The following is a 9808-nucleotide window of genomic DNA, read 5'->3' as shown; positions in this document are numbered from 1 at the left end:
GTCTGTATTTTTAGAAATGCTGAGCTAAAATAAAACTGCCTGAGGATTTATTTCTTTACTTTTCTTTGTTTGGAGCCACACCCTGGGGTGCTCGGGGGGCTCCTTTTGGATCTATTCTCAGGGAACCACACCCTTGTTCTGCCTCTAACCCCTTGGGAATTCATTTAGAAAACAAAGCACCAGAGGTGTTTCTCAGTGATATGATGTATTCTTCCCACTGTATGAAGCTCCAGTTCACTGTCAGAAATCCTTTTTTTGGGGAGGGTTTATATTTTTTAAACAAATGTATCAAATCACCACAAATTACCAAGTTGCAAAGTTATTCATGATTGAATTTGAATTTCAGGTGCACAATGTTTCAATACCACTCTCTCCATCAGTTTGATCCCTGGCACCCACTCTCTCCCCACCATAAAAAAAGAGTGACCAATAAGTGTTAATTTTGCAGAAATTTAATGTAACAATACATTAATCAATGTAACCTTCAAGAAAAAAATAAAAACCTTTGTTTCTGATAAATGTCATTGTTCAGAGTAATTTATTTTCTTGCAGAGGGCAACCTTCATGGGGTGCTTTTACAAATTTTTTAAAAGAAGACACTTTTGAGACTATTTCCAAGGTGATATTAGAAGCATGATTAGAATACCAAGTAATATTAGAATATATAATTACCAATTCTCTTAAAAAACTCTATCACATTCTGTCATGTTGCTTCAGTACAACTTCCTGCAAAAATAGGAATGTTGTATATTTGTAGCTTGTATTATGGTAGCTACTGGCTACATGTGGCTATCGAGCCCTTGAAATGTGGTTAGTGTGACCAAGAAACTAGATGTTCAATTAAATCAAATTTAAATACAAATATCCACAAGAGTCCACGGTCACATGATGGGCATGGCTAGTTTCATGTGCACCAGAACTGGTCAGGACTAATTATGAAGCAGCTTATATTGTAGTAACAAATAACAAAAAATGAAGTCTTATGTCTCTTTCACTCTATATTTGTATATACTATCATATTCCTTGTTGAGGCTCTGTTCTACATCTCTCCATTCTTCTATTCTTCAATGCTGTTGGTCACTAAAATGGAGGGGAAAATAAAAGAAATCAGGAAGTCTTTCCAAGGTAAATGAATGGGTGACATAACCATGACATATCCTTCCATTACAACTCACTGACCAGCACTAATAATACAGCTTTATTCACCCATCAGAGGGCCAGGAAGTACTATTCTCTTATGGAGACAGAGAGAGAGAAATATTAGGTGAAAAGCATTAATGACTGAATAAGTAAGCACTACTAAAATAATTAAAACATCAAATTGAGGCATTCTGTGTCTTGGAAATTTGCCCACTTGTTAACCTGAGATGTGTACTCTCAGCTCTCTCCTTTTTGGAGAAGTCCATGTTCTCTTTGCTTTTTTTTTTGGGGGGGTCACACCTGGTGATGCACAGGGGTTACTCCTGGCTCTGCACTCAGGAATCACTCTTGGCGGTGCTCAGGGGACCATATGGGATGCTGGGAATCGAACCCAGGTCGGCCGCGTGCAAGGCAAACGTCCTACCTGCTGTGCTATTGCTCCAGCCCCAGTCCATGTTCTCTTTGGAACACAAAACTCTCTCTCTTTCTTTCTTCCTTTCTCTAAATAAACCCACTTTACTTCATTAAAAAAGAAAAAAAAAGATGGGAGTCATTGCATTCCTTAACTTTAAACTACACTATAAACCTATTATAATCGAAACAGTGTGATACTGGAATAAAAGCAGATTATTAGACCACTTGAACAGAAATGAAAGTCCAAAAAGTAAACTTTCAGATATATGGACAATTAATTTACGAGAAAATGTTAATAAGTGCATTAAGTGGAGGAAAGAAAGTCTCTTCAAAATAGGTTTTGGGACAACTTGTTGGACATCTGCAAGAAGAACATAGAGAAAGAAGTTGGACTTCTACCTCACAACATATGCAAAGGTTAATTAAAATTAATTAAAAACCTCAATCACTGTATCACACTATCACTGTCTTCCCATTGCTCACTGAATTGCTCGAGCGAGCACCAGTAACGTCTCCATTGTGAGACTTCTTGTTACTGTCTTTGGCATATTGAATAATAAAAAAAACCTCAATATGATATAAAATTCATAAAATACATCAAGGAAAACAAAGAAGACAGTAATTGTTTTCAGTGGAAAAGAGAGGCATATCTTTATGATATTGACACTGATATTCAGTGATTGGCAAAAAAAATGGCAAACATAAATAGAACTACATTGACTAAAAAGTTCCCACACTGTGAAAGAAAGTGATTAAAATAAAAATATACTGTAGTAGATAGGAGAAAATATTTGCACACCACATATTTAACAAAGGGCTAATAGCCAAAATATACAAAGCACTTATAACAACAACAGAAAATTAAAGAACCCTCATCAGAAAAATGGGGAAAGAACCTGACAGATACTTCCTCAATAGCATATGCAAAAATGTTTATCATAAGGATTATCATTGAAATGTAAATAAAAACAATAATGAGGGATGAGAGATAGCTCAATGAACTGGAGCACATGCTTTGCATGTAAGATGCCTGAGTTTAAATCCCTCACACTACTTATGATCAGTCCCTTGATCACCACCATAAAATTACCTCTGAACACCAAGATAGGAGTAGCCCCTGAGCACTGCTGGGTATGGCCCCATACCAAAACCAAAACTGAAACAAAACAGCAATTAGATATTATTTCACACTGGTTTAAACGACCTTTTAAAACAACTTTTGTGCTGGAAACAGCCAGTATTGTGGGGACATGGTGAAAGGAATCTTTACTCACTGTTGGTGGGAATGTCATCTGGTTCAGTCTCTATGGAAAAGAGTATGGAGACTTCTCAAAAACATTTAAGAACAAAGCTTCCGTATGACTCAGTGATTGCACTTCTTGGCATCCCTCCCAAGAACACACAAAATATTTTAATTTGAAAAAATATGTGCATACCTAAGTTCATTGCAACACCATTTACAATGCCAAGATCTGGAAACACAAATACCCATCAACAGATGAGTGTATGAAGAAACTGGCATATGTACATAGTGAAATACTACCCAGCTATAAAAAAATAAAATAAAAAAAAAGAAATCTTGCAGTTTGCTAAAAGTAGGATGGAATTAGAGGATGTCATATTTATCAAGTCAGATGGGGAAGGACAAATGATCAAATAATCTCATTTATCTGTGTATATAGAGAAACAAAACAAGGGACTAGATAGCGTCCAATAAAAACAAACTCTTGACTCTAACAAGCAGGGGGTGGGGGTTTCTGGGGGAGAATGAGATAGACAAGAAGGAACCTATGGATGGTGGTGGAGTGTTTTAGGCATTTTGCCAATGGGAATGGTGCAGTAACTTTGTAACACCCAAAATATAAACATTATTATAAACCATGCTACTTCAATAAGAAGAAAAAGAAAATGTCACTATATATCACAAAGGAATCAACAAAATCATGGGAGGAAAAACATACATACACATGCCAAGATTGCTTCCACATTCTTTTTTTTTTACTTTTTTTTTTTTTTTTTGCGTCACACCCGGCGATGCACAGGGGTGACTCCTGGCTCTTCACTCAGGAATTAACCCTGGCGGTGCTCAGGGGACCATATGGGATGCTGGGAATCGAACCCGGGTCGACTGCGTGCAAGGCAAACGCCCTACCCGCTGTGCTATTGCTCCAGCCCCCAGATTGCTTCCACATTCTTGAAGAAACATCACTGGATCTTCTTTTCTTAACCTTGAAAGAAGCTTTCTTGGTTCTGGTGAGATAGCTCAAAGGTTTAGGTGTTTGTCTTACATGCAGCCAACCCTTCCATGGGTATTTTTAGCCTGGGACTCCACACCAGGCTCTTCCTGCCTGCACGGGCAGAGCCTGGCAAGCTACCCTTGGTGTATGCAATATGACAAAAACAGTAACAATAGGTCTCATTCCCCTGACCCTGAAAGAGCCTCCAATTGTTGGGAAAGACAAGTAAGGAGAGGTTGCTAAAATCTCAGGACTGGGAGGAATAGACATGTTACTGGTGCCTGCTTGAATAAATTGACCAACAACGGGATGACAGTGATACAGTGATTTCATTTTTAGAAATACTTCTTATTTATTGCTACTCTGAGGATCTAAACTTACACATTCTAGTCAGGTGCTCTCCACTGAGCCACATCCCTTGTGCCAAGCATGCTAATTTTTTTTTAACCACGTCCGATCTCTTCATCATTGATGCTGTTGCCATAACTGGAGGCATACACACACCTGGCTGTGGTGCTCACCGTTTTAACTGTGGTGCTGGCTGGGAGTTGCTCATCAGTTTTAGTGTTTACACACTTGGCCACAATGATTACCAAGGCTTATGCAATGGTCTCCTTGGGGATCATACTCTTTACCTAAGGTGAATGTGTTACCGTTGTGTTCAGCAGAAATTGCCAGGGTTGGTCACACACATTCTCATCAGGGCTGTGCTTCTTGCCTGCAGCACTTGCACAACATTTTAGTTTTGATGCTCGTGAGGTTTGTACCTTTGCGGTGCTCACATACACTTGGCTGTCATGGTTGCTTGTGGGCAACTCAGGATCACATGCAGCAGAGCAAATTTGCCAGGTCCTGGCTGGGCACTTCAAGACTCCATTGATGCATACTGTGGCTCATACACTTGCAAGGCAGGTCCTCTGGGTCACTGCGTGATTCCTGTAGGCCTCAGTAATGCTCCTTTTATTTATATCTTATTTTAAATCCTTTTTCAGTTGGAGGCCACACCCAGTGGTGCTCAGGACTTACTCATGGCTCTGCGCTCAAAAGTCACTCCTGGCAGTGCTCAGAGGACCATTTGTGGGGTGGGGGTTTAAACTTGGGTTGGTTGCATGTAAGACAAACACCTAAACCTTTGAACTATCTCACCAGCACCAAGAAAGCTTCTTTCAAGGTTAAGAAAGGAAGATTCAGTGATGTTTTGGTGTTTTATGTATAATTTGATTATGCTTTTAAATAGGAAAATCAAATAACTTTCAAAGAAAAAAAATGAATGCCCAGCATTATTTATTTTTAACATGATTAAAGAGAATAGTTTTTATTAGTCAATTTCCATTTTAAAATATTTTTTAAAAGGTAAAACAAGTCTAACCATTTTTACAATGACAAAAAAAACTTACTATAACTTTAAGAATTGGATATCCAAAGTTAAATGTCATTATTGGACTAATCTTGAAATTAGCAAGGACCTTAGACATTAGCTATAATATCTAATTATAATATCTAATGTTGGAATCCCTCCTACAGCTCCTTCTCACTTCTGGGGTGAAAAGGAGTCCACTACAATGATGAGTTCATTTCACTGGCAGACAGATGAAATTGTTGGAGAATTATTCTCACCATAACAAGAGCAACATGGCTGAGTTTTTAATGTTATTTGTTCTGGCTCTGCAGTGACCTAGCAAAAGACAGACTCTTTGCTCTCTGAGAACACTTGGCCCTCCCCTCTCCCTGTGTTTTCTCTTTGGGGACTAATTTTTCTTGTTCTTTGGTCCTAGACTCTCTGTTCCAGTAACTCTCCGTAGAGGATGCCGCACAGATCTGGATTGGGGTGAACACGGTAGACTTTACACACAGAGTCTGAGCAGCATCCATCAGACACCAGCAACCGACCTCCATCTAGCCCTTCCTCTCAAACTTGCTAAGAGGGTTAAACAGGAGTAGATCTGTAAATACATAATAAATGCACAACAAGTATTTACTTCAATTTTTTTGTTTCTTCCGAAATGTGGTAAGTAATTTAGATCTGATCTGATCAGTAGAGAGCAAATCCCTTCTCTGGGGTACCAACATGTCCTTTCATCCCTATCACCTATTAGTTTTATCTTTGTGTGGTAGGGTGGGGTCAGCCAGGCATACTATTAATTCACTTCAAATGCCACTTGTCACTAAATCACAACCTAACATAAATTGTTGACATTTTTCAGCTGACAGGGTAAGAAATGAAATCAGATAAAATTTGACATGAATAAATGTTCTATCAGCTTATTGCTCATTATACTTTTTATTTTTTCCACTGAGTATTGTTTAGAAAAATGTTAAGTTAATAGCAATATTGAGCAAAATTTATAGAAACTTCCAATGTGTCCCATTTCCCTACACAAGCATACCTTCCCCATTATCAATCTCCTCTTATAGACAAGTACATTTCCTGCAACTAATAATGAACATCATTATCACTCAAAGTCCATAGTTTGCACTAGGATTAATTCTTTATATTGTACATTTTATGGGTTTTAACAACTTTATTGATATGTATTCACCATTTTAATACTACACAGAGTAGTTTCAGTGTCCTAAAATCACTATGTTCTTCCCCTATTCATCATTCCCTTTCTCTGAACACCTGACAACTAGGATTTTGTCTCTATTACTTCCTCAGCTTTGTTTTTTTCAGAATGTCATACAGTTACATATGCATAGAATATGTAATCTTTTAGGATTGTCTTCCCTGGGGCCAGAGTAACATTACAATGGGTAGGGTGTTTACCTTGCATGGGATCAAACAGGGTTAGATCCCAGGCATCCCACACGGCCAGGCATTCCATATAGGTCCCCCCGAGCAACACCAGGAGTAATTCCTGAGCATAGCCAGAGTAATCCCTGAGCATTGCCAGGTGTGACCCAAAAAGAAAAAAAAAGACTGTCTTCCCTTATTCAATACAGTTCTTTTAAGTTTGCCATTTCTTTTTTATGACTTGAGAGCTCATTTCTTTATATTATCAAATAATTTTCCATTGTTCAGATGTAGCCCAGTGCATTCATCCATTTATTTCCTGTTAAAGAACACTTTGGTTAGTTTTAAGTTTACACAATTTATAAAATAAAGCTGCTATCAACATTTGTGCTAATGTAAGTTTCCAACCTTTTTGGTAAATTTCAAAGAGCACATAAGAGTCTACTTAGTTTTATAAGAAATAATTAAACCCTATTCTAAAATAATTGTACCATTTTGTTATTCTGCCATGGAGGAAAGTTCCTGTATGCTCCCTATGCTCAATAGAATGTAATGCTGTTTCTTTGTAGGATTTTGGCAAGGTCTTAACCTTTCATGATCCAATGCTACATATTATCTGAAAGTTGTATTTTCAACATATTTGAGAGGTCTATGATTAATGAAATGCTAAAAGGTGCTGAAGACTGCAAACATGAAATTCACCTTAACTTCTACTATAGAAGTCAGTTTTAACTTCTTTGAGCCTCATTTTCTTCTTTCATAATAATGGAAGAGATAAAATAACAACTACTTATATTCATAAATTTTATAAATAACTATGTACCTGGTCTGATTTTATTAAAGTGATTTTTTTTTTTGGAAAGTGGGTTTAGTTTACAATTGGTGGTGCTGAGGGCTAAGTCCTAACTCTGTGCTAAGGGATCATTCCTGGTGGTGCTCAGACAACTAGCTGTGGTGCTTAGAATTGACAGGGCTGGTTGCATATAAAGCAAGAACCTTAATACTGTATCTTTCTGGGCCCATTAATTGAGTGATTAATGAAAAGCATTTGATCATAAAGAGGCTAAGTTTCAGCCATATCAATCCCTATACTGCCATATTTGCCTCATCATCCCGCCTAAAGTTTCATCTTTTAGGTGTATTTAGCAGGTTTTGTCAATTGCCTTACAAAAATCAAATGCTCACTAAGGTAGATTTCTTTGAACTATCTGTAAGTACTTTTCCTTCTTTCATTTCAGACTTTGGGTGGATAATTACTATTTTTAAATTCTCTCTTAATTAGTTCCTCCTTGTTCTTCGACAGGATATATAGAGATCATGGTTTCTAGGCTACCACATTTCCTGAGTAGATTTACACAGAAGTAATTTGAGTTTCCTTAGCTTCTTTCAGAAGTTATTGTAGAAAACTGCATGTATTGCGAAGACAAATCTGCCATTTTATTTGAGGGCCATGTTTGTGTGTGCATAGTCACATGTGTTAGATGGCGCAAAAGGGCTTGAATAGTATCTCTGAGACTTTTTGCTTCTTTCTACTCAATATCTCTAACATTAAATCAGAGTTTAGGTTCCACATTACTTTTTCCATCATCACAAACAATTAGTATTTAGTAGAAGGAAAAAGTCAGAAATTTCATGTTAATAACTACTTTGGTTTCAAACTCCAACAATTGGATTGGGGTGGTACTGTATTTTGATAATCCAGTTTCTGAAGGAAGAAGCAACCCCTAGGAAATCACAACAAAAGTCTCAAGTAAGCCCTTTTTTTTTTTTTTTTTTAATTTATTTATTTTTAATTAGAGAATCACCGTGAGGGTACAATTACAGATTTATACACTTCTGTGCTCACACTTCCCTCATACAAAGTTTGGGAACCCATCCCTTCAACAAGTAAGCCCTTTTATTGACAACTTTATCCAAGAAACCATACTCCCTGGAAACCTTTCTAAACTTTAGACTAATCCACTCCTTGTCACAGAAGCCCTTTTGTTGGGACACTTGTAAGCACAGGAACAACAAACCTCTAGAAGTACCAGCTGTGTCTCCAAGTTCTTTCAATTGTCAATCTCCTTATCTGTCCTATCAGGAAATCCTCCTTCTGACCGAGGGATCTCTCTATCAAAAACAGCATTTTTGTAAGTCCTCTTCTTAGATTATTTCAGTTTTATCTAATTTTTGAGTTAATCACTATCAAACTCTAGGCAAATGACATTAGGAATAACTTTTCTTTTTTTGTTTTTGTGGGGGGCACACTCAACAGTGCTTAGAAACTACTCCCAGCATGATGCGAGAAATTACTCCTGGCAGAAATTGAGGTGTGTGTGTGTGTGTGTGTGTGTGTGTGTGTGTGTGTGTGTGTGTGTGTTTGTGGCAGAGGGCACATGGTGCCAGAGATTAATCCTGGGCCTTCCACATGCAAAGCATGTGCCCTGCCTATTGTGTTATCTCCCCACACCCTACTTTTTATTTTTTAAAGCATTATTAACCACTGCCTTTATCATTGTATTTTAATATTTAATATATTTAAGGTTACAGGTGATGGTATAAAGTCTCTCGTCCAACATGGAGTTAGATTTTGAGCATCTTAAGCTGGAACAAATGTAAAATTGAAATAGCCCTATTATAGCCCTGAAGTGAAAGAAAAAAAACGAAAGTCAAAATAATAAAGAATAAGTATGTAAACAAGTATGTATGATATAAAGGAAATCTGCTAAACATGATTGTCAAGTTACTGATATAATGATACAGATTGATAAAAAGGAATAATGAAGTATAACAGAGGCACATCTTACTCCTTTTAATAATTTAAAAGGTTTAAAAACAATCAATATCTGTGTGCCAACATGTAGGTATAACTCACCACATTATACCTACCTGTTATACCTGTCATACACTGGGCTTTGAGTTAATAGGTATAAAGACTTGGACCAGTATAGTTCATTGTATACACACACACACACACACACACACACACACACACACACACACACAGGCAGCCTCTTGAGAATTTTTAGCACCTTAATTTTCAGGTGTTGCTATCAATTTACAAGCTTTAATATCCTAACTTACATTTTCAATCTCCTAAAATATGAATTTAGAGGAAAAGATTTACAGGTCTCAAGTGCCCATGTAAATGCACTTTCCCTCTTTAACTCTAGCACTTGCAGATTTTGCCAATCCCAAATTTGAATTAAACAGTTAAAATTCTCCAGCTCCTCTTCATCTCCCATGGGATTTATCCCCTTACATTAGCACTAAGGGCCTAGAGACAGCCTGAGATTATGCC

At 37.3% G+C, this 9808-nt stretch overlaps 1 protein-coding gene across 4 annotated transcripts in view; it reads right to left on the bottom strand.

The window, feature by feature from the left end:
* Positions 1-445: 445 nt before the first annotated feature.
* The window catches only part of CDK15 (cyclin dependent kinase 15), a 109458-nt gene continuing 100095 nt past the window's right edge, over positions 446-9808 (bottom strand). For 3 of the 4 annotated variants that reach the window (XR_008627394.1, XM_055122779.1, XM_055122781.1), the window contains one exon: positions 4345-6844. The gene's annotated coding sequence lies outside the window, so the exon portion shown is untranslated. Of the gene's footprint in view, positions 1081-4344; positions 6845-9808 lie in introns of those variants that run through there. The other variant, XM_055122780.1, reaches the window with a different exon arrangement.

Source organism: Sorex araneus, chromosome X, assembly GCF_027595985.1.
Source record: "Sorex araneus isolate mSorAra2 chromosome X, mSorAra2.pri, whole genome shotgun sequence".
NCBI classification, from domain to species: Eukaryota; Metazoa; Chordata; class Mammalia; order Eulipotyphla; family Soricidae; genus Sorex; species Sorex araneus.
Note: the sequence above shows the minus strand (reverse complement) of the source record. Positions and strands in the feature narration are given on the sequence as shown.